The sequence below is a fragment of the Drosophila subobscura genome, chromosome J (assembly GCF_008121235.1).
Source record: "Drosophila subobscura isolate 14011-0131.10 chromosome J, UCBerk_Dsub_1.0, whole genome shotgun sequence".
Taxonomy (NCBI): Eukaryota; Metazoa; Arthropoda; class Insecta; order Diptera; family Drosophilidae; genus Drosophila; species Drosophila subobscura.
In genome coordinates this window covers 8,327,288-8,351,863 of record NC_048532.1, presented here as the reverse complement: position 1 = coordinate 8,351,863, position 24,576 = coordinate 8,327,288, and the positions used below count along the sequence as shown (strand labels likewise).

The window sequence follows — 24,576 nt, the reverse complement described above, 5'->3', positions numbered from 1 at the left end:
ACTCATCTTTTCTCTATCTCTATCTTTTTTGCAGGTAAGTTTCAAAGAATTTTGATTTGTTAAACAAAGAAAAAAGAAATAAGAAAAACCCCAACCCAAGCCAAGCTCAAAATGTAAGGTAAGGTAAGTGAAAAGCCTGACAAATCGTATACCCAAGGGGATCGCCACGACTCCCACCGCTTTCCCGTTTCCCTGCTGCCTTAGGCCGAGTTTTTTTCCCTGTTTATTGCTCCCCCTTTTCCACGCTTCTTCCCCCTCCCTCTGTGCTTTGTCGTGCTGCAATTTGCTGTTTAATTATTCAACAAGGACTTTTGTATCCTTTAACGGGGAGCGCTCCTTTTTTTCGCTCTTGTTTGGCAGAGGTGTGTGGAGGTGTGGCACCGGAAAAGCCAAAAGTTAAAGTCCGGACGGGTAGGGGGCAGGGCAAAAAAAAAAAAAAAGCTCAAATCACTTTGTTTGCCCTGCACTTAGGCAACGCGGCAGCAACGGCGGCGGCGGCTCTCTGCCACACGGCTATAATCGGCTCAAAGTTAACTACAACGAGAATGAAAAAAAAGAGGGAGCTGCGGGCAGGCAGCAGCGAGGGAGTCTGCTCCTCCGCCCACTTGTCGCACATTTTAATTGGCAATTTGGTGGAGGCTGACAGGCAGGACAGGAAGGAGAGCCTGAAGGAGCAGCAGCATCTAGGGCAGGAGCTGGAGCAGTACCAGGAAGCAGCTTCTGTGTAACACAATAAGCCGCGACATGTCCCCTCAACCAGAACCAGCTCCAGCTCCAAGGGGTTTGTGTGTGTGTGTGTGGAGCTCCTCCTTGCTTTCAACATGTGGCATAAACAAACAGTTAACTCCCTGTCTACCGCCCACACACACACACTTGTCTCTCTCCTCTCTCTCTGTCCTTCTCTTGCCGCTCCACCCACGCACTCGGCTCCTCTTGTCGTAAAGCGAAAATTGACACTTTTAACAAGTCGAAGGAAAAAATGTTCGCCTGTCGAGAGTTTAACCCGAAAAAAGGCAGCGAAAAAAAGCGAAATAAAATGAAAGAAAAAACCAGGGCTGTGAGGGCAGGGGGAGAAATATCAAGGGAAAGAAGTGTGAAAGAAAAGCCAGGAAAGGGCAACCAGCCAGCAGTGGGGGAGCGTTAAAAATTCCAAGCAAAATTGACAGGCAGGCAGCAGCAAGAGCACCACACGGGGCAGGCAGGCAGCCAGCTGCCACCGCCACTGTGAAAAGCGGCTGCCGATTCTCTTCTGATTCGTTAAGTGGCATTCCTCCCGTTAGTCAAAAGGCCAACAACAACAACAAAACGTATCCCTACCCAAAAACCCCACGCAGATCGTCCATGGACATGGCCAATTTAAGCGTTGATAAACTTTCTTTTTTGTTTTGTTTTTGGCATGGGGCAGGCAGCGCCCCGAAGGCTTGTTTAGAAATTATAAAAGTTGCGAAACTGAAAACAGAATCTCATCTTTTTTTGTGGAGCGTGTAGAACCCTTTTCTCCGAACCAAAACGATTGCTGTCAGATGTGGTTTAGGGTGCGCGGAAAGCGGCAACAAATGAGACAGAAGGAGGTCCATGGAGAGCGGGTTCTTAAGTGTAGAGAAATAGATTTTATGGGTAAGGAAGGTTTCTAGCAGAGTCCACCAGCAGCATTCCGATTAGCTGCATTTTTTATTCGAATTCGAACCCCAAAGAATGAATTTTAAAGCACAATTTCTAGCTAGAATCATTAGCCCCAAAATGTGGAATAGAAGAGCAATTTTGAGGCTACAAATGGGCAAGGCAGACACTAGGGGAAGCCATCACTAGGGGGTAGCTACACGGGGGAGGGTCATATGAGTAGGGGCGGACACTCTCTGGTCACACAGCGGATGTTCATAAATCACTTTTTGCTGCCACCATTCGCTGCTGCTGCTGCTGCTTCTGGTGTTCCTGCTGCTGCTGCTGCTGCTGCTGCTGCAACGTTTCTGTGTAATGTTTGCTCTGTGATCAAATTCAGATTTGCTGTCAACCGAAACTGGGCACCAGCCATGCCCAGACCCTACCGCCCACTCCCTCGTACATGCCTCAAGTTGCGCGTCATCCACACCCACTCAGAACACACACCAACACACACACACCCTGTATCCGTCGTATCCATATCGTGTACAGGGGGTTAGGTAGTTACTCTGTACTTCTATAGGGGGAGGGAGAGAGGTGGGTGGGTAGTATATCGGTTTACATTGAATTACGCTTGACTGATGACTACCGTTTCAGATTCAACAACGACCGCCCACTACTTGCCCAATCGCCACCCACTTGCCACACCCCCTACTCCCACACACCCACATACAGACACCCCATCCAGTGTCCTTTTGTCCAGTGGGTAGAAGTCATGTGGAGATTGGAGCCACGACATTGGGGACACACACTTAATGTTCATTAAATTTATGAAAATTTCACAGACATGATTTATGATTCTTTTGGGGGTTTCCACCTCCTCTCTCTCTCTCCCTCTTTGTCCTTGTTCTTCCCCTCCCAGCTCTCGCTCTGAGTATCATTATAATGAGCTTTGAAGTCGATTGCGAGCTCAATTTAATGGGCATGCGATTTTCCATGTGAATTTCGCAGAGATTTTTGCCTTAGATGAAAGCTTTTTGTGATTCAATTAGTTACGCGACGACAGGGATTTTTCATCTAACGTGTAACATGTTTGAGGACAGAATGAAGGATCAATAATGAAATTAAATCAAATTGGTATTGCAAACTGAAATCATTTCCATTGGAATATTTTGTAGGAAATGATTTTGGGTTTTCTGAGAGTGTTTTCTTTTCAAAATACTTTGTATAAAACAAAACCTTTTCCTAATAAAACCCTTGAGGCACACCTTAAATCTTTTGTATTCACATTTCCCCCGCAACACAATTTTCACTCCATTTGAGTCTTTGGTCTTTGAGTATCGTCTCTTCCTCGTACTCCCGCTCCTGGCTCCCCTGATATATGGATGATAACACCCTTCACAGTGGGATGAGCACGCACAGAATTAACCTGAACATACGAATCTGTCCATGCCCATCCCCTACCCCCACATAACCATTAAGATATCAATTTTATGCAAGCCCACAGCTGGAACAGATCCCCCGAACAGAACCAATTTTCCATTCATATATGTACATACATATGTATGTATGTATGTATGTCTGTATAGAAATTATATATTACCGATTACATACGATTTATGTGCACATGAAAGAGGAGAGACGATAGGAGGGGTATTGGGGTACGTTCTAATTTACTCTGAGACATGATTTCAAATGTCAACCAATTGTTCAGGCCACGGCCCAGGCCCCTGCCCTTCCACTCTCCTCCACAATGACCAAATGTCCATTATGGATGGATATCCATTAATGTTCATGTTTTCATGGTTATGTTTGTCATTAAAATGGACAACACGCACACACACACACACAACACAGGCTACATACAGATGTGTACTTGTGTGTATGGTAGAAGTGTGTGGGGGCTGGGAGCCATATTTCCGTTGTTATCGTGTTCTCGAGTGAGTGAAAAGTCAAGTCAAAATTCGCTTTAAGACAGGTTTTAGGGGGTTTTATGGTGGGCGGGGGGCGGCTTGTGTTTCTCTGTTCAAAATAAAGCTTCTACTGACTTTAGGTGGTGCCGGGGGAGTGCGACCTCTGCTGGTGGTAATTTTAAGTGCGTGCACGCTGCCGCTGCCGCTGCCACTGCCAACCCTCTGCCTCAGTGGGATCACAGCTGTGCGGCCTCTGCTGACGTTGCTGTAGCCTCTGCCAACGGCTCTGTTAACGCAGACTATTCTCTGTCGCTGTCTCTGCAGGTGCTAGCGCTGCTCTGACTCTGCTTCTAACTCTGCCGCTGGCCGTTCTCTGCTTGCATGCTCTGCTTCTCTGTTAGTGTTTGCAGTTGCAGTCTCTCCCTCTGCTGTCGCTGTTAATATTGCTGCCGCTAAAGCTCACGATCCTGTTGCTATCGGCTTCTCTGCAGCAGCTGCTCCCTCTCTCTCTCTCTGTTATTGCATTCTCTGCTTTTGTTATTGTGCCCAAAGCTGTCGCTCCCTCTCACTCTCCCTGTTATTGGATCAGGGTACATTTATATAGGGTGCATCTTACAACAGCTCTCGCCTGCAGTCACTGCTTCTGCTTTTGCTCCCTAAATCGCTGTCTCTGATACTGTCTCCCTCCCTCCCGGCCCTTGCTCCTTCTGTCCCTGCTCTGCACTCCCCCTGCTGCTGCCGGTAATCTAATTTCCATCTCTCACACAACCTTGAAAATACTTGGCAAATGTGGCCAGGTGGCAAGGTGAAAATTTCAAAGCAACGACACCGCAGACTACACCAACCCGCCCCGCCACTCTTCCTTCCTGAGCTTGCAACCCCTCCTCTGCTCCTTGAGCACTGATTCCCCGCTGGCCCGCTCAAACGGATGCACTTAATGCAATTCCGTTTATTTCTTGGCCAATTCTTGTATTTTATTCACATTTTACACTCGAGCATCCCCCTGGAAACGAGTAGTCAGAGGCGTAGTCTTTATGAACCATGGAATTTGTGACATTTTATGGAAACCTCCACGTCTCTCGCCCCTTTTTAAGAGTGTTGTAAGCCACTGCCTCCACTTTTAGCTATGCGGAATTTTCCGCTTTGCATATTTCCCCGAGACTTGACAAGAGTTTTCCCTCCCCCTCCTACTACTTTTTTTTTTTTCTTCCATATAGAAATTTGCGCCTAGACTTGGGATAACGAGATTATGATGGATACACATTCCTCTGGTGCCTCCTGCTTTGAGGTGGTGGGGCTTAGTGGTTGTCTAAAGGAAATGTTGGCTGGAAAAGCCTTTCGAATTGCCTTTTTAAATGTTAAGGATTACCGCAGGATTGTTGGAGAAGACAAGTTCGGAGTGCACAGTCCTCCAAAGAATTTCGAAATCTCTTTGGATCCCTCTCTCATTATCGCCACAGCAACGCCTACAATTATTTTGCCTGTAATTTCCCACTAATTGCAGTAAGTCTGGCAATATTTATCCGGAGTTATTTCTCTCTCTGGCTCTCTTATCGCTTACTTCCAAAATGTACAAAAAGTGTACACCCCAGCAACAATATCGATAAGCAAACGCCCACAAAAAAATTAAACAGAAGAATGTTTCGTTATTTGGGCATTTTTTTTTGTAGCTCTCAGATATGGCTTACTTTCGTAATGTGTGTATATAATTCCATTTGTTGTTTAGTTTTTGAGGTTATTTATAGCCAATCTCCAAAAGAATGACGTCAGTGGGAAGTATTAACCGAATATGAACTGAGCATGGCGGTTGGTTTTAGGCAGAGATTTAATAGGGCAAAAAATAGATCCTAACCCAGAGAAATTGAATTGAGAATTGAATTAATTCAATAATTATTTCGATAGTTTTCATTTAAATATTTCAATTTATGGCCCACTGTGGGGGAAACTAGAAATTTCCCAATTTCGAAATAAATAAATAAAGAATCAGTGGGGACTTTTGGTGGGTCATTAACGGTTAAAGCTTTTATCTGGAACTTCCACAAGCCTACACACGCGCTAACCCACTCCCTCGTGCTGCTCCACACACTCCCTCCCCGCTCTTGCTTTCTCCCCTTTTTTTCGCACATGTTTACTTATTTATTTGGATACACATTTATATTTATTTCCTCTCTGCTGCGATAATTTCTGACGCTGACGCTGCTTCTGCCCAGTGCCTCTGCCGCTGCTGGCGTTGACAACAACAATTGTCTAGCGGCGATTGACAGGCGACAATGCAATAAAAATGTTAGTTAGTGTGTGCTATGTTCGTTGCGGGCGGAGAGAGAGAGAGGTGCTAGTCCAGGGTAGAGCAAGATAAGGTGAGGTGTTTGCTAGAGTGCGCTCTTAAAATAGTTCCCTTAAACGTATAGCCTTAGTGGCTCTGCGAGAAGAGAGCGGCAGAGACAAAGTCGAAGTCGGAATGCCCACCTTTTATCGGTACACCTTGCAATGGATGGTCCAGCGACAGAGAGCGAAATTGATGAGTCTCTGCCGGCAGCGCTGTCAACGTCGTCACCATAATAACTGGCGTGAGTAAAAGCAATAGGTGGTGAGAACAGGCGTGTAGCAGAATGCTGAGCGGGGTGGAGGGAATGAGTGTGGTGCAGAGTAGTTAGACTGATAAGAAAAAACGAATGTAGTGTGGTTATGTGTGTGGGGAAAGAATGACAGCGAAAAAAGAACCACCAAATAATGAGCATTTAATTTCTTGACGACCTGCAAGCGAATGGAAATGGAATGAAATGGGGAAAAAAGAACAAGATGCGATAAAATAAGAGAATGAGCACAAATGGCACAAAGACAATGTCAATGGGAATGGGAATCGGAATCAGAATGGGAATGGATGATGTGATGATGGGGAGGATGGAAGATGGGGATGGGGGATGGATAGCGCTGGGCAGAAGCACGCGAGAGAGCAACAGAGTAGCAATCGTCCGTCCAGCCAGCAATAACAGTTGAACAAACAGTAAATGCTATTAGAAGAAGAAGAAGAAGACGTGTAGCTGGAGCAATAGATGATGTAGAAGAGAAAGAAGAAGCACTAACTGTAGGAACAGACGATGCTTGCTGCTTGGGGCCAGCCAGTCAGCCAGCATCACATTAGAGAGCTAGAGAGAGAGAGCGAGAGGAAGAGCACCCACGAGGAGGGAGGGAGGGTGTTTTCTGCCGGCGTCGCTGCTATTACTGTAATCGCAACGCCGCTGATAATGTATTTTATATGCGTACACATGTGTGCGGGTGTGTGTGTATATTCTTTTTTTTTTGCCGCATTCACACCCCGCTGCGTCACCAGCATGAAAGTGCATGAGAAAGCAGAGAAGAAGACTATCAGCAGAGCAGAGGAGAGCCAAGTCAAAGGCAGCGATAGAGGCAGCAGCAGAGGCAGAGGAGATGCCGCAAGCCGATAAAAAGGCAGGCAAAGTCGCAATTTTCCACCGTACACCCCCATGCCCACACACCAACAGCAGACTCGACATCCACTGCGTGTGTGTGTGTTGCCTTTTCCATATGGGCGCATTTATACGCATTCATTTTCAATTGAAAATGCCCCCTCTCTCTTTCTCTCCCCGTTCGCTTTCTCTCTCTCTCTCTTTCGTTTCATTTGTTTTGCTATTATCACGGTTGTTCTCTGCGTTGTCTTCCCCCCTGCCACACCGCCCGCTCCCTTTGCTTTGCCCACATGTGAGGCGATTTTCTTTTGCCTTATGTGTGTTTCTGTTGTGTTTTTTTTATCAGCTGATATTCGCTGTACTTCTATGTATCTCTCTCGCTCGCGCTTGTAAATAAATGTAAGCTCCATTGAAATTGCTTTCTCCCCTTCCTCGTCTTCTTTGTGCCCTCCTTTTTCCCTTCTACTTAACCCCTTTTCTTGCTTTGCATTTCTTTATCGTCATTTTATTGTTTCTAGAAGGTAATTCGATTACTTTTGAGGGGATCGAAGATGGGGCTGAAAATCCTCCTATTATTCCACTAGCTAATCCCTATTTCGAATTCCTTTCTCATCTCTCTTACTTATGTACATCTATGAGTATTCCACATTCCAACTCTTACTGTTCTTCTTACTTGTCTTCTCCTTCTTCTTAGAGCTACATATTTCATTTTCATTTAATTTCTTTCGCGCTATTTCTGATGTTTCTGCGGAATATAAGGTAAGATCTATGATTACGTAGATCCGGTCATGATTCTTCAATTACTAACTGAGGGAACATTTTTCTCCTCCTCTTCTTGTTCTGCTTAATTCTCCAGCCATCCATCCATCAATCGATCAAATCAGTTTTTCTAAAAGTCAAAGTTACACTCGTCCCAAGTTATGGGCAATTCCAGTATTCGCATTTATCTACATACAACACAAAAACAGGTTTCCCGTTAAAAAAAAAAAATAACTTCGTGAGCGAGCAAAATAAAAATAAAAACAGAAAACTGTTCAAAATGTGGGTTACGATGTGGGGAGGAGGGAAGCAAAGGAAGTGGAAGATTCATTCAACTCAAACAATAATTTCCACCTCTTCTGCTTTATCCCGTATTCTACCCTCCCCCTATCTATTTATCTTTATGAATGTACTTTGAAGTTCGCCCGAAACAATAAATTGTGGAAAAATGATTTCAAATTCAAGGTGGACAGGTGCTGATGATGATGGTTGAGTTTTGGTCTGGTCTGGGTGGTTTGTGGCCCTCTTATTTCCCATTTTAATAGGTTTTCCACTCATCACTCTCCTCATTCTGCTTCTTCTTCATATTTTTCTTTATTCTGCCTGTTATGATTTATTTTTACGAGCTGCAACATTCACACGAACCAAAACAAAACTAAAATCGCCTCAAAAGTCATCAAATCGAAAATAATACGCGAAGGAAAGGTTTGCTTTAAAGGCGGGTCGAGGTTCTGATACCCTAACAGAGCTTGAGAGCGTTGTATATCCCATGGAAGCTCTGCTTATTAGTACAAACATCTGTTGAAAACGTAACACCCTTCGGAAGTAAAGAGTATACCTATTAGGAGGAGGCCGCGCCAAGTGCGCCAGCTGTTAAGTGTGAGCCCTGCTGTTGGGCGAATGTACCAGTGCATACAAAGTAAAAGAGTGCAGGGTATCCGCGACATTTCAGACACCGCGCTACAGTGGATAGAGCAGTCAGCCGCAGCCCACAAATTTGTTTCTCACGCTGCCGCTGCTGACAAAGCGCCAAAAAAAAACCACTTGTTAAAAAAAATACACATACACATGCGAGTATTTTTGGCATTTTGCGATTTAGAAGATGTAGAAAATGGAAAGGGGAATGGCTGGGGAAGGGGACACAAAGAGAGAGGCAAACATTAGCGAAATGAGCGCTTTACACGCGAACAAGCGAACGAAACGGAACGAAAAATGTCGAACGTGTCCGTGCAACAAACAGCAGACAGCAACAACAACAATTGATGAATGAAGTAATAATCGGCGCAATATGGTGGCTTTTCGTACCACTGTGCAAACTTTTTTCATTATTCTTCTTCTTGTTTTTTGGGTGGTGGCGCTCAGCGCCGGCAGAGGCTGACTCAACCCCAGACGTTGACGTCAACAGCAGCGTCAATGGCAGCGGCAGAGGCAGCGCCAGCAGCAGTAGCAGCACTCTCTCTCTCTCTCTCGCACTCTCTTTTTGCATTTTTTGTGTGTTGGAAAAATACACCCCCGCTACACACATACAAAATTCCTTTTTCCGGTACAAAGAGAGTAAGGGTGTGGGCCATAGTCAGAGAGGAGAACGAGAAGGGGGCTGTGAGTGGAAGATGGGGCTGATAGTCATAGAAAGAGAGAGAGAGAGAGAGGGGAGTTGGTCGGTTGGGTGGGCTGAGAGCGGAGCAGCGGAGTTCCGCTTGCCGGCGCTTTTTCCATTACTATTTGCTCTCTCTCTCCCTCTGTTTTTCTCTGCTGTCGGCGCTGCCGCCCATTCATACATTTTAAGTCGCCGCCGGTGAGAGAGCAACTACTGCGCATGCATTCCGCTCCCAAAGCGTCGCTGCTCGGCCGACGCTGGCGCTGGCCAACGTTGCCGCCGTTGGCCGCTGGCTGCTGGCGTTTTAGTTTGATTTTCATTTCTGTCGCGTTAGGTTCGCAGAGCTCTCGGAGTACCCCCAAACCCCCAGAAGCACACACACAGTGACATACCGGCCGACTCTCTCTCTCTCTGTGCGAAGATCAGCTGCTGCTGCGAAGCTTAAGTTTTGTGCCCAAGCTCCCCCTCTCGCAACTGTAAAAACTGTAGTCGTGTGGTTGTCTCTCTGTTTTTTCGCGTGTCTCGTCCCCCTCGTCGTTTCACACTCGTGTCTCTGTCTATCCCGCGTTTGTGAGTGTGTGCGTGAGCTTAAAGCTGACGTTGCTGCTACCTCCGGTCTCACCGCAAAACAAAAATTATAGCAAAAATTTATAAAATACTAAAAGAAATAAAAATCTAGCTGAAAGAGAGTGAAATATTATCGTACGTGCGGTTTTTCGTTTGTTCCTCTTTGTGTCTCGCGTCTACCTCTCTTTGTGTGTTTTGTGTGCATAAAGAAAAAATATATATAAAAATAGCAATAGAAAGTTATTTAAAGCGATTGCAAAAAAAGGAAAAAAAAACAACGAACGAACGGCAAAATAGCGAGAAGCAGACAGCAAAATAGTTAAAGCTTGTGCTCGCGCTCTCTCACTCTGTCGCTGACGTCGCCGCCAAAGCCGCAGTCTCAGCCGCCGCTGGCGTCGCACTTGAAAACGTCGCAAAAGTTTGTAAACAGCCGAAAGCTTACCCCAAACCCCCTATACACATACACACATATGTATATGTGGTTGTGAGTGCGTGCCTGAATAGAAAGAAAGGAAGGAAGCAGAGCGAAAAACGTAAAGAATCAGCCGAGAAGCCGCCAGCGTCACCGCCGCCGACAGCGCAGCAGCTGTCAAGCATAAAGAAAAAGCAAAAGCTCGAGGAAAAAACAAAGTAAATAAAAAGCATAATAATATTAATTTCGAAAATACTTGAACTCTGCAAAAATTCCTCCATTCTACTCTTCCACCCAATTGCCTCGTGCCTGGGCCATAATTAATAACAAAAAGAAAAGGTATTCAGGTTTCTGTGAGTAAGTGTGTGTGTGTGTGCCGCCGCTGTTCGGCTTTGCTCTTTGTGTTTCTCTTTCGCATTTCGCCTACACACTCTCACAACCTCTTCCCATAGACCGCCCCCAAATATCATAAAGTTTAACGTCTGTCTGTTTGTTTGTTTCTTCCCAAACACCGCACTAAAAGCAACAACAATACGCTTTCGTTTAAATAAAATGTATTTCAGTCTGTCCCTCGCTCCATCCCTTTCTGTCTTTGCGTGTATAATTAAATTTGCCGATCCATCCTCTCTTTCCCTCTGCCCATCTTTCTGTGTGGGCTGTGTAGATTAAAGGTTAGCAACTTTTTTTTTAGCATTTTGCAAAAAAAGTAAAATGCCAAATGTCAGCGAAAAAGTTTACAAAGAAGAAATACACAGTGGAAAGAGAGCTTTAAAGTTACAGATTTGCGGTACTCGTCAGCTGATTTTAGGGGATTTTTCAGACTACTTTAAAGATATTGTAGAAGGGGAAACACATAGGCCATGAAATTCTAAAATAAAATAGCAGTTAAGTTAGAGTTTTGGAAATCCAAATTAAATGCCGAAGAAGAGAACAAATATTATTTTCCAATTAGATTGTTGCTGATATAGCAGAATAATTAATCTTTTCACGCAGAAACTTCCAAAAAGGAATATTTAAATCGAAAATTTAATAATTTTAACATATGGATACATATTGAGTGGAGAGGCTTATGCTTTGATAGGTAATTTCAAACATCTTAATTTCCAATTTCGGTGGAAATGTTCGAAATTATCTTTATACTTTGAAATTCCCGAAAAAGGGTTGGTACTTTGGTAAATCGCTGCTCAAATTACATTACATCCTTTCAATTGCACTCGTAATATGGAATGCATTTGTCCCGTTTATCTGTCACAGACAGCCTTAGGGGGCCATAGCCTCAGGGCAATTTCAATGAAATTAAAGGGCAGTGCCAGGCACGGCACAGAGCGAAACGAATTCCCCCTACCCATCGTTTTTGTCATGCGGTCAGCCCCCGGAGCGTCGTTGTTGGCAGACGGGGAATGTCCGATATGGGGACGACGACGACGACGACGACGACAGCGACAAGAGAGGCAACGACTGATTAGCTTTCTTTGCCCCCCTCTTCTCTCTCTCTCTCGCTGACCCTCTCCATCTACCACTTGAAGCTTGTGAAGTCCAAGGTTAAGCCTTTATTTATTTGTGTGTGTGCGATAAAGAGGGCAACTTTATTTTTTAGACGCTCAACATTTTTGTGTGCACCCTTTTTCGGCTTCTTCCACTTCTTCTTCTTTGTCTCGCCAAAAGCTACTTGGCGAGGGGTGTAGGGAGTCTAAGGGAAGGTGTGCCTGCGAATGGGTGTGCGTGTGTGTTTTTGAGACGAGAAAATCAACCCTTGAAAATGGGCAACAATGAAATTTCTTAACGCACAAAAAGGAGACGAGCTTCAAGAAGGAAGGAACTTTCTCTTTGCACAAGTTGCAGTCATTGCACCCCATCTCTCTCTCTCTCTCTCTCACACAATCCTCCACTCTGTACGTGTATGTGTGCGTGGCACGCCCCAAAACAAGTCGGTGGCAGACAACATCGTTAACCTGCCCCCAGGGCACGTGGGGGATTATCTGCAGCACCCTCAAACCCCGTACCCGAACACCCTTCTTACATCCATCCGCACACTTTGTTCCTTGTTTTATTTCTGTAACAAAGTAAAAGTTGTAAAAAAATAAAGAAGAAAATGATAGGAAAGGAGAGAAATAAGATGAAGATGAACGTGAGCTGAGCCATAGCACACAGAAACTGTGAACTCTCACCTCCGCACCACATGTCCTGCGTAAGCGAGCTCAGCCCTCCTTCGACCTTCTTTAGCCCGCCTTCCATCCCTCAATCTGCCATAGCTGAGGCATGTCTGCTGTCTCGTCTTCTGCTGCGTTGGCTCCGGCGTCTCATCTTTATCTTTTCAACATTTTCGGCATTCTACTGCTCCTTCTGCTTCGACTTCTTCTTTCTCTCCTCTACAACTTCTTGTGCTTTCTGCTCATCTGTTTTATGTCTCAGCCTCAGAATTTTTTATGGTTTGTTGGCAATTTCGGGATTTACATATTCCTTTTGCCCTGCCATTCCCTTCCCCTGCCCTCTCTCTCTCGACCCTTATGCCAGCCTCCTTTCAGAACGCTTTTCTTTGCACTTATCGCACGGCGCTGACTCTCTGGACTGAAGATTGCTGGCAGGCATGGCATGGAGGGGAGGCTATCGGACAGGGCAATTTGTTAGCAAAAAGTTGCCGACTGCTGCCTCGCGGGGGTTGCTAACGGCACTTACTTGTGTGGGGTTTTCTACGTGCCCCAAAACATGCAAATCCAACAGAAAAAAAAAAGAACTAACAATTACAAAATTAAAAGAAAAGAAAAATAAATAAAAACAAATAAAAAGGAAAATATTCACAATAATTATAATAATAAATTGCGAAATCTTCCCTTAAAAGGCCACAAAGTTGATTCAGACTTATCCCACAGTCTTTTTCTTATAAAAGGGGGAACATATCCTGGAACTAAAGTGCCTTTTAAAAAGAGATGTAATCGGATGCTCCACTTTAAAGTTTTTCGTATTTTTTTTTTTGTATTCTCCCATTGATGGTTCTTTTCTTTTCAAGGAAACACAATATTTTTATTTGATAAAATTGAAAATGCTTTTAAGATAAAATATCAAATTTAAGTTCTGCAAAATATAAAATGTCTCAAGTGACCATTTGCTTTCCCTTTACCATTCCGAATTTAATCGAATATATTTTGATATGAAAACATTGTGGTTTCCCCAGAATACACCGTCGGCACTTTCTACTGCACCCGGCTCCACCCTTATCTCCTGGTCTTGCCCCTCTGCCGCAGTCAGAATGCAGAGCGAACTCTGATAAGAATATTGAGGTTTAGTCAGACCCCGCGGCCGATAACAGAAAGAAACAGAGAGAAAAAAGTGACTACGTTTCCTCTTATCAGAAATTGCGGTACACACAAATTATGTCAACTGTTTGAAAAAACACGAGCTATAGATATCCCCCTTGTGCACTTCTTCCCCTATACTTTTACCCTCCCCTTCCGTCCCTATGCTAGCGATCAAGTGACGCAACTGAAACAATTGTATAATGAAACATTCAGGGAAAATGAGTCAGCGGTGGTAAAAATAAGGAAATAGAACTCACACATTGAGAGGGTGAGTCCGTGACTGTACTGCAACGATATAGAAAAAGGTTTAAGCCTAGAGAGGTTTGAGAGGGTTAACAGGGAAAAGAAAAGTAAAGATTTCGAATAAGAGAAGAAAGGAAAGAATCGGCCAACAGGGAGAAGTTTAGTGGCAGAAAAATGTACTCCCATTTTCTAGAGGAAGAAATTCAACTTAGATGATTTTTCTTATGGTTTAATTTCTATCTGTTAGCTAAAGTATAAGAGAATTAATCTCGACTTAAATGGACACATAGTTGAAGTAATTTTCTTGGTTAACAATGAAAGAGCGAGTAAAAGGTACCGCAAAGTACATTTCTTTAGCCCAAACATAGATATTTCCCTTAGGTTTCAGCTGGTTTTCTTTTTTTTTGTTACTCTGTTACTCTTGCATCATTTCTTCATTTTATCTCTACCGCTTCCTCCACCTGCACTTCCAGCACCAGCAGCGGCAGCGGCAGCTTCATTCAAAAAATGATTGAAATTTTGTTGCTCAATTTTGTGTTTTCTTCTCTTTTGGCCACAAAACTGTTGTCAGGTGCTTTTTATGGCTTTTTTTCTACTTCTTCTGGCTTGCCTTCTCTCTCTAGCACTTCCCCTCTCTGTTGCTATCTCCCTCTTAAAGGTCAATTCGTTTGCGTTTGGTTTTTTTTTGTGGGCTTTTACTGTGTGGAGAGGGGGAGGGTTTGCTGTTGAAATGAGTCACATTTTCAATTCGCACGAACTCGCAGATACACCGATACTCCCCAAATACAAACACAAACACAGACTATTGGCAGCGGGGGAGGGTGAGGGGCAGTGCTTCGTTAGATTAAGCTTCAGTTTGCTTTAGTTGTTAAATTTCATTGTTTCTGCGGCGGCTCCACAGCCCCGCAACCCAGTCCAGTCCAGTGCTGTGTTGGGCAGTGTAATTAACGTAGGCGTTTTGTTTGCACTCCGCCGGCTAGCGGCTGCTCTTGGGACACATTTGTCTCGTGGTAACGTCATCTCTCTCCCCCCTGTCTGTCTGTCTGTCTGTGACTCTCCTCTCTGTCATGTCTCTGCCGGTCTTTCTGTCCTTCTCTTCTACACTATCTCTGGCTCCCTGGGCATGTGGCGTATGAGTGATTAAACATTTCCCATTAATCGTTCGCCCAGAAACAGCCACAAAAACAACAGCCGCAAGCCAGAAAGAGGAGAAACAACACTGCAGCAAGCACCTGCAGCACCTTCCAGTGGGTTAAAGCGGGGAATTTCAAAGGTTTAATCAGTTTGCACCACGCGGAGGTGCTTGGCAGCAGCAGCAGCAGGGGGATTGCTTTTGTGGCGTTCATCGTGTGTTTGATTTTGTAGAGTGGCCACCGGTTGTGGCCTCTGCCTTTTGGATGGGGTTTTTGGCTGTCGGTTTTGGGGGTTTGTTTGGGAAATGAAGTCGTCTCGCATTTAGCTAATTGTTAACGGATTGCAATGGCAACCGCAGTGGAAGTGGCAGCTGCAGTTGCAGGCGAAATATCTGCACTGTGGAATGTGCATCCCTTAAATACCCTTTGGAGATTGTTCTCATTGTATGAAAATTCTGCTGGATGGAATTGTTTTAGTTGCCGTTTTCCATTGCCTCCCCATGTGTGCTTGGGTTCCAATTTGGATTCGGACATTTCTTGGAGGCTTTTCCATCTCTTTTGGTAAATATTCGCTCGAATTTTGCACTCACTAAAGATACAAATGAGTGGCACTTCCGACACCACACATCACTCCCACACTGCCCATTATCCTGCCCCCACACAGAATTTGATAGAGTGACCAGAAAACCACTTACAGAAGAGAAACAGAGAAGGACAAATGGAGAGTGAGGGCAAGAGAGACAGAGGTATGCCAGCAGAAAATGTGGGTTTGTGTGCTGGATGTTGGCTTTTAGGAGAAGTTTTCCTTTTTCGTAGCCCCTCCCTGGATGGAGAGTGGGAGTGGGGTCTAGGGGGAGGGACCCACACACACACTTCTTCACTTCCGGTCCATCTGAGAGTAAGAGATAGAGAGATGGATAGGGGAGACACACTTAAGGGAGTAGAAGTGTCATGAAATCGTCTTTGCTTTCTTTTTTGTCAGCTTGCAAATTAAATTTAAATACCCGCATGCTTCTCACACAAATGAGGGACAGAAAGAGAGATAGAAAGAGGGAGTAAGAGAGAGAGAGAGAGAGAGAGCGTAGAGGAGTGTGTCTGTTTCTGAAGAGGGAGCAGGGCCACTCTGTATCTCTTTTACTTTTGTCATCTTTTCGGGTACTCTGTGCCCCTGTGTCTTTTCTCTCTTTCTCTGTGTGATTGACACTTGCGTGTGTGTGTGTGTGTGTGTGTGTGTGTGTGTGTGTGTGTGTTTGTGTGAAGTGCACTTCACTATTCTCTCTCTGTGTGCCCTCATCCATCTTCTAAGCCTCACTCCCCTCCCTACCACTTCGCTTTTTCTCTCGTGTTTTAAGTTAAGTGTTACTTCCGCTACACACACACACACCATACACACATACAGACACGCACTCACATTTCCCATTCGCAGAGATTCAAAGTATTCATTGTGTCGAGACTCGTTTCATTCATTATTTATAGAGGAAGAGACAGCACAGAGAGTCGTGTGAAGAGGCAAAGAGTGGAGGCAGAGAAGAGAGTGCAGAATGGAGAGTGTTTGTTGTCATTCTTCTCTCATTGTATCGTTGGCTTTAGGCTTCAGACTTCAGCCTTAATTAAATTTAAATGTGGCGGCATGAATGTGTTTAATTATGGCACACAGAGGGGAAGGGGATTGCATGGAGTGAGGGGTGTAAGGAGTGAGCGGAGATCCGTTTGACCATTCTTTTGGCACCCGCTTCCGATCACGTTCTTTGTCAATATTTTACACATCCACGATATGATTTATTATTTGCAATTGCCTTTACCTTTTTTTTTTTTTCTTTTTCCCTCTCCTTTTCTGCTCTGCCAACTCCATTTTCCCCCTCTCTTTCTCTTCCTTAAAGGGACGAACCTTTTACCTTCTGCTTACCCTCCCACTCGATGGTTTTTCTGCACGTTTTGCCATAAATTTCTCGCATTTTCTGCTGCCCCAAGTTCAGAAATATGTTTCCTCTCTCTTTATCTTGCCCCCTCTGCGATTAGTGGTCAGTGCCATTAATGTGGCAATGTGTATAAATATCATGCGCCATATATCAGGCATTAATCATCCACAATTCCCATACAATTACACACACATAAATATGGTTAATGTATTATGATGTATTTTTCTCCCGTGACTTAAATATTACACTCCGAAGTTTTTAGTCATTAAAAAGTTCGCAAATGTTCAAAGTTTAGGGCATTTCCATCATCAAATTCAAGTAAATTCTCAGAAATATCCTAAGTATATTCTATCCAATTTCTAAGCAACTCGAAAGCGAATTTACTGCGTTTATTTTAATACAATTTTATGAACTATTTTATCATTAACATTCTTGGAACATTTTGATTTACATTTCTAGGAAATTTCATAATTATAGGCTTAGTTTCCGTGAAATTCCTTTAAAGGAAAACCCTCCCTCGGAATACTCAGAATACTTTCTCTTCATCTTTTTTCCCTTTCCGTTAATTTCCATTTTTCAAGTGCCATTTCTGAGGGAATTTTCATTGTGCATCTGTACTCTTTTCTTGTTGCTTCTGTTGAGAAGTTTTCCCATTTCCATTTCCATTTCCATGCTACTGTTTTCGTGTTTCCTCTGCTGTGGAGCTTTTCCTTTATGCACCCCTCATTCTCGTTCCATGTTCTTCTGTTGTGGACACTTTTCAATTGAATTACCATTTGATTGACATTCCCTAACTAATTTGGTCAATATTATACCTTACCTTCCATACCCCCTAACCCCCAGCACTTCAATCTTCATTTGGGTTGGAGGGGAAGGCGTCTGCTGCTGCTGCTGGTGCTGCTGCTGCCATTACCAATTTGTGCAGATGCCAATCAGAGGGGCAGAAAACCTTTCTGCAGAAAGGGGAGAACTTTTGGGGCAGGAGTCACAGAAATTGACAGGAGCAATTATGAAGAAGAATGAAATGGAGAGGGAGGTGGATTGATATTACACCTGACAACAGGCTCCCAGGCTCTGCTCCTCCGAGAGCCCCTATTAGATGTCGCCCTCCCGCTCCCATTTCTAATGAACTTTTTGCTTATCCAAATGAACTTTGGCCTGAGATTGAAAAATTTCCATCGGAATTGATGGAAAAACATGGATTATATAAGCAGTACCCCTCCGGGAAGGAGGGCAAAGGGTTAGCGTGCCACGCAGCAGCAGCAGCAGCAGCAGCAGCAGAACTCATCATCAGCCTGCTCTCTATTAATATTCCATTTCCGTGCTAAAAGCTTCAATTAAAATCTTATTTACTTGCATTTTACCTCAGGAGGAAATGCTCTGTCGGTAGGGATGGAGGGTCCTACGTAGGGGAATAGGAGATGGTGTTGGACAACAAGCAACAACTGTCTACCATTCCCCTCTCTCGCTCAATCGTACACTCAATTAATGCTTAAATGTATTCTGCCAACAGACGGAACGGAACCGAACAGAGAAACGCTTGGGGAGAGAGAGAGCGAAAGACCTGCAGACGGCCGAACCGAGCGACGACTGTCCATTGAAGGCACCAGACAAGGCGGAGTTTGGCCAAACCGCACTTAGCTCCCCTCTTGTTTTCTGTCCCTCTCCATGACACACGATCTCGCTGTGTCTCTCTTTCCCTCTCTGTTTCTGCTTCTGCTTCTGTCTGTTTGTCTGGTCAGCACTTCCCCTTTCCCCCTCGTAGCACATTTTGTGTCTGCTTTTGCCACTGGACGACCGGCGACTAATCGCGCTAAAATGCTTTTAGTGTTTCATTTGGCGATAAATTTCACTCTTTTGTAGTTGCCTCTCGCTCGCTCACTCTATCTGTACCTGTGTCTTTCCTCTCTCATTTTATCAGAGAATTTCGAGTGTTATTTCTGGGAAATATTTCAGAGTGTTCCAAAAGTGTTAGTGCCTGCCTGCAATCAGTGCAAATATTTCAGAAAACTACAATTCGAAAGATTTAAAAGAGTGATTCATGGGAATCAAATGATTATGAATTTTGTGAATGATATTTGTTGGTCATTGAATCGATTGTTAATTGACATAGAATCACGTATACTCTTCATGCATATTGCGGGAACAAAACCTGACGGGGCATGACATTGTGAAACGAAGAATGAAATGGATTCATCGAAAATTGTGATATATTTGTGACAATGAAAGTATCTAAATGATAAATTATAGTTGTAGCCTCTATGTGGTAACTATTGCCTTTATTTCCTTTCCCTTTCAGCTAATTTTTCTCATTGTAAATCCCTATTTCGGTTGACTTTTGACCCTTTTTTCTGCTGTTATGTAAAAAGTAGAAATAATGATCTTTCACCACTCTCGCTCTCTCTTTCTTTCTATCTCTTTCTGCCTTTATCTCAATTGAGTTATGTTCTTTAATTCAATAAAATTATTGCAGTTTCTTGAGCGTCAAAGTCGGCAAATGGCCCCCAAGCATCGAGTCGCGCCAGTCTCGAGTTTTGTGACTACTTTCCATACTCCCACCCACCCACACATATTCCTACTAGCATTCAAGCATCCACTCACCCACTTGAGGAGAGCACCCACAGAGGGGCTGTATCTGTAACTGTAACTGTAACTGTAGCTGTAGCTTTATTTTGAATATTTTTCTGATATCTGAATCTCTGTCTGCTGCTGCTCATGTGAGAGTATCTGGCGGTGACATGAGATTTCAACTGTGAACCGGCGACCAGTGAGGCATGCTCTCGGATTACAAGTCCGTCTCTGGCCGCCGCACTCCCCCTGTTGCTGCCACATTTCAATATCAGACATGACTTTTCCTATCTGTCATACACTTTTTCTTCCACCCGTACGAGTAGTATCTGCGAGTATCTGTGTGAAGCAACAAAATGTTGTTTGCGGTTAAGTTGGTTGTTGTGCAACTCTATTGTTGGTGTCCCACAGGGGGAGCACTGATGGAATAATGGAATTTACAGGGTAATAAACGTTTGTGTGGGGATTTTCTTATGGAAATTCGTATTAAATATAAACAAAATATTTAAATCTGAGGGGTCATGCCTAATTTCGGATAGATAGATGAATTCCAAAGTGAAATAAACAATTTGTAAGCCATTTTTATAAAGATTTTCCCTTCAGAAATGTACCAATTGAGTCTCGGCAGAATCTTCTTTAATCTTGTGGCAATTGTTTAGATAATTTATCTCTGCTGTTGGTTACACAGTCCGAGCTCTTTCTCTATCTCTGTTGGTTTCCCCTTTCTCTCAGCATCAAAGCACGTGCTCATTCCAGATAAAACACCGAAAAAATATAATAGAATAAACACAAACCCGCTACCAACTTTTTCCGAATCACGTAGAACAAACAGAGAAACCTTTTTGCTTGATTGAAAGTCTTTTGCAATCAAAGAGGCACATAGAGAGGCACATCTGATGAGCGGAATCTCTCTGTCTTTTGATTAAATCTCTGAAAGAAAATATGCAAATTTTGTATAGCAAAAAAATACTTTAATATAGTTACATGAAATATTATCAACAGTTTTTCTCGCTCTTGTTTTGCGGCGCAACATTTAATTTATATTCAAAAAATAATATGCCAAACAATGCGAAATTCGTTTTATAAATAAAACAAAGTGCAAGGCAATGCAGATCTACGGTACGTGTCGTTGGGAAATGTGCAAAGAAGAGCAGAAAAGCGCCATAAAAACCAAGGAAAACCAGCCTCTGGTTAAACATTAAATAGCTACAGTTAAAGTTAATGTTAAATCAAACATGTAGCAAAAAAAAAATTAATTAAATCAATGAAAAAACTGTAAAAAAGCAACCGAAAAAAATATGAAAATAATCTGCATAATTTGTAGCCGCAAAATGAAAACTTAATTGCTCGAAAAATGGCATAGAATTTTATTAAATATTTTTCTCATTTATTTATAAATAGATATGAACTTGGATTGCGAACATATGGGCGGTCCCCATAATTTATGGGGTCGCTAGAAACTGCATTGGGGTACTAGAAATATTCTTGGAAATAGATTCATAAACTCAATCACATGCCCATGATAAGATTTCCAAATGCAGCAATCGTGCAGTCATTGAGCTCTGTTTTTCCTTATCAATCATGATCAGATCATAAAAGTCGGGCAAACAACCTGACCATAGAGCCTTAATTTTCCATTGAAGGTCGGAGGAGGATGAATGAACTTTTTCGAAACAAAGGCAACAAATTGAAATGTCTTTAAACCTGGACATTTCTCCTATAAGTAAATGATAAAGTGAGGAGAATGGAGGCCTCGCTCTCTCTCTTTGTCCATCGATTGAAGGCCTGCAAATATTTCAGCTTTTTTTTGTGGGCGGGAAATATTTCATACATTTTTGCCTCATTTTTTCCAATTATTTCGTATATTTTTGGGGGTCGTAGAAAATTCCACCTGCCACGGCAGCAGATGATACGAAAATTCTTGGGAAAGCTTTCTCTCTCTCTATCTCTATCTCTATCTCTGGCTGGCATTGGCATGTCATGGCCCCAGAACCCCTGACTTTTGCCACCTGCCACCTTTGCAGCATGACTTGCGTCAATTATTGGGTGGGAAATCGGAATTGGGTGCCCCTCTCTCGGATGGGATAACGGCTAACATTTCCTGCTCTCCCTCCCTGGCATTCGAATGAATATTCATCCGTCTATCGTATCTTTGAGTTTCGTGCCAGCTTTCCTTCCCCTTCCCTTTCCCTGCTCCCACTCCGACTCCTTTCTCCTGCTTCCTTCTGCTACGCATTTAATTTATATAAGTCACGTGAGAGGCATTTTTATGTGGCTTTTCCTTCCACCACCCTTGCAATCAGATGGAAAATTTTCGGGATTAAGGCCTCCACTCCCCTCCACCTCCATCTCCCCTTCCACTGTTTTGCTTTTTGCTCTTTGATTTGATGACTTTTCACCCTCGCCAGCTAGAAAAGGGAAAGACTTCTCTCTGGAATTGGAAGAGCAGTTGAGCTACGACGTTGAGCAGTCACGAACGGTGGCTGTGGCTCCGTCCAATGATGTTTGTCCGTCCAGGCTTTTAGGCCACATTCCTTTCTTATTCCTCTGGTTAACCAAATTTGATGGACACATTTGAGCCTTGGAAGTACTTGGACAAATACTCTTAATAAATGTCACAAAATCTTCTGATGGAGTGGATTTCTGAGACTGATTTACTGACTGGGAAGTATTATTCCCCACCCTCAAGAGAAAGGGAGAAAAGAAAATACTTAAATGAATTATGTTTTATATGTGGCTGTGGCTCTGTCGCCATCCATAAATCATGCCCAAAGTCCATTTGTATTTCGCACTTCTGTTCTTCTGTTTCTGTCGGTGGCACGTGACTCGTCCACGGACCGCGAGATGCCCATTCCCACTCCCCACAGACCAACGCATGGATCTCTGATCTCTGTTTCTCTTTCTGAGAATCTTTTCTTTAATGCTTTTTAATGGAGATGTTAACATGACTGGAGACTGGAGACGGATGTGTGTGGCGGCTGGAAATGGATCAAAATCACACCTTGAGTTTTTCATGTTTATAATTCTTTGAATTTGTATTTCGCTTTGGGCTTCAGTTGTTTGTTTTTAGTGGCAGTGAAAACTGGTTTGAACAAACTTTAATGAATATAAAATAAAACAAAAACTGAATTATGTTTCTGAGTTCCTCCCAACCAAAGTATTTAGATCGGAACCTTGTGGCTGTTTCTGTATCTTCCTCTGTTTCTGTCATTTGGTTCAATCTTTCGATGAATGGAAATTTATTGTGAATTTCTATTGATATTCCCTTGGGCTTTTTCCTCAAAGATTTCCACTTATTCCAGTCTGCCATCGCGCCTCTCTCCCTCTCTTTACCTGTCTCTACACTTGACCCCTTTGACCTCTTTTAAGTGGAAAATTCTAGGGGTATTAGAGCAAACAACAGACAGACAAATAAATGCCCCCCAAACTGTCGTCTGTCAATCTTCATAATCGATATCTGAAAAAGACATCGGGGCTGAGCCCATCCTCAGACCCATATCAAAATAGTTTTGCGCCAAATGCCTGCTGCCTGAACGTTGCCCATGGCTCTGCCTGCCTCTCCCTGAAGCTCACCTCCTACCGCTACCATTATAGCCCATGAACATTTGTCTAATCTCCTAAAAAATAATAAAAAAGGAAGGCGGAGAGAGCGCAGAACGAAACGAAATGGTGGGCCATAAGTTTTGAGGCCATTAACAATTGCGTGTCCCGCCGCCATCGTCATCGAAGACGACATCGTTTCTTGTTTGTTGTCCTCCTGCCATCAGCCTTTGCTTTGTGTTCCCTTTCGTCCTTGGGCATTCTCTACTCCCCTCTATGTCCTGCTCCTACCATCGTCCTACCATTCGTCTGCGAGGCAATCAAAAAGTTGCGCTTATGCCATTAAAATGGTATTTTTAGTTTTTTGTTTCGCTTTCGGGTGGGGGGAACCACCTTAACCACTGCCATCAACCTGCTGCTGCTCTTTCTAGAAGTACCTCCCAATCGCTCCTCTTCCCTGCTGCTGCTGTTTCGTGGCAATGCAATAAATAAGTAAACAAATTAAATGCGCATAAATAATCGTCCATAGAGAGGGGTTAACACATCCAAAAAACTATCATCGTGTGCTAATGTGTGCCTGCTTATACGACGAGTGGCGAGAGAAAGAGAAGAGGCCCAAGAGGAGGGCACCTGAGGAGCATTGGGAACACTTGGCCAAAGTCTCAGGGCACACGTGTGTGGCCCACACACACAAAAAGCGGAAGAGAATTATAAAAGGAAGAGACTACGACTACCCATCGAAGAACAAAAGACAAGGAATTGATAGAAGCGAAAATAAATAATTAATAGAAGAGAGGGATAGGGGAGAGAGAGAGAAAGAAAGAGAGACAACTTTCGAATTTGCGCGCAGAAATTCGCAGAGCGAAATTTTTTGCAAATGACGCAATTTTTTTTTGCAAACAAAAATAATACACAAAAAAACCACTAAAAAAACAGAAGCGAGCGAATAGCAACAATAAAAAAGCAAAGCCAAAGGGAATGGGAACGGGAGCGGGAGGGGAGGAAATTAAATAAAATGCAAAAAACCAACCGACAGCCGACTTGTCGTTTGGCCGATTTTGGCGTGACACACATAAAAAAAGAAATATATAGTTGTGGTATCTGTTGGTTTGTGGTGTATCTGAAAGTGTTTGTGTGTAGCTGGAAGTTTGTGGTGTATCTGTGTGTAGCTGTCTGGTGGTTTCATGTGTAGTTTATGCGCTGATTTGCCGGTTCGTTGTCCGTCGCTCCGTTGGTTGCTGTGCGCATAAAATTATTAGAACGATATAATTTCATTATCAGACAGAGAGGCACACAGGCACAGGCACAGACGGACACAGGCCACAAAGAGAAAGAGCCACAGGGGCAGAGGGGCAAAGACAGCGACAGCGACAGCCACAGAGGCAACCGAATGCTAAGAATGCGCGGAAAGTTCATTGGCACACAACAGGGCGTATGAGTGTTTTTTTCCTCTTTCCTCTTGTGTGTGTTTTTTTCGCTGACTTTGCGAGCAACAACAACAACAACAACAACAAAATAAAAAGACTTGCAATTTACTGGCGGAATTTATTATTTAATTATGTTTTTGCATGCGCCAGACACAGAGAGAATGATGTGGATAGA

The 24,576-nt window shown here is 43.5% G+C and overlaps 1 protein-coding gene and 1 long non-coding RNA gene across 2 annotated transcripts in view; both read left to right on the top strand.

Annotated features, from left to right (window-relative positions):
* LOC117894387 (protein alan shepard) overlaps nt 1-24,576 on the top strand; it is a 135,916-nt gene that overhangs the window by 97,870 nt on the left and 13,470 nt on the right. The window lies entirely within an intron of this gene.
* LOC117894393 lies at nt 16,160-24,475 on the top strand. The gene is made up of 2 exons (XR_004648871.1): nt 16,160-16,199; nt 24,144-24,475. It is a non-coding gene; the product is annotated as an uncharacterized LOC117894393 (long non-coding RNA).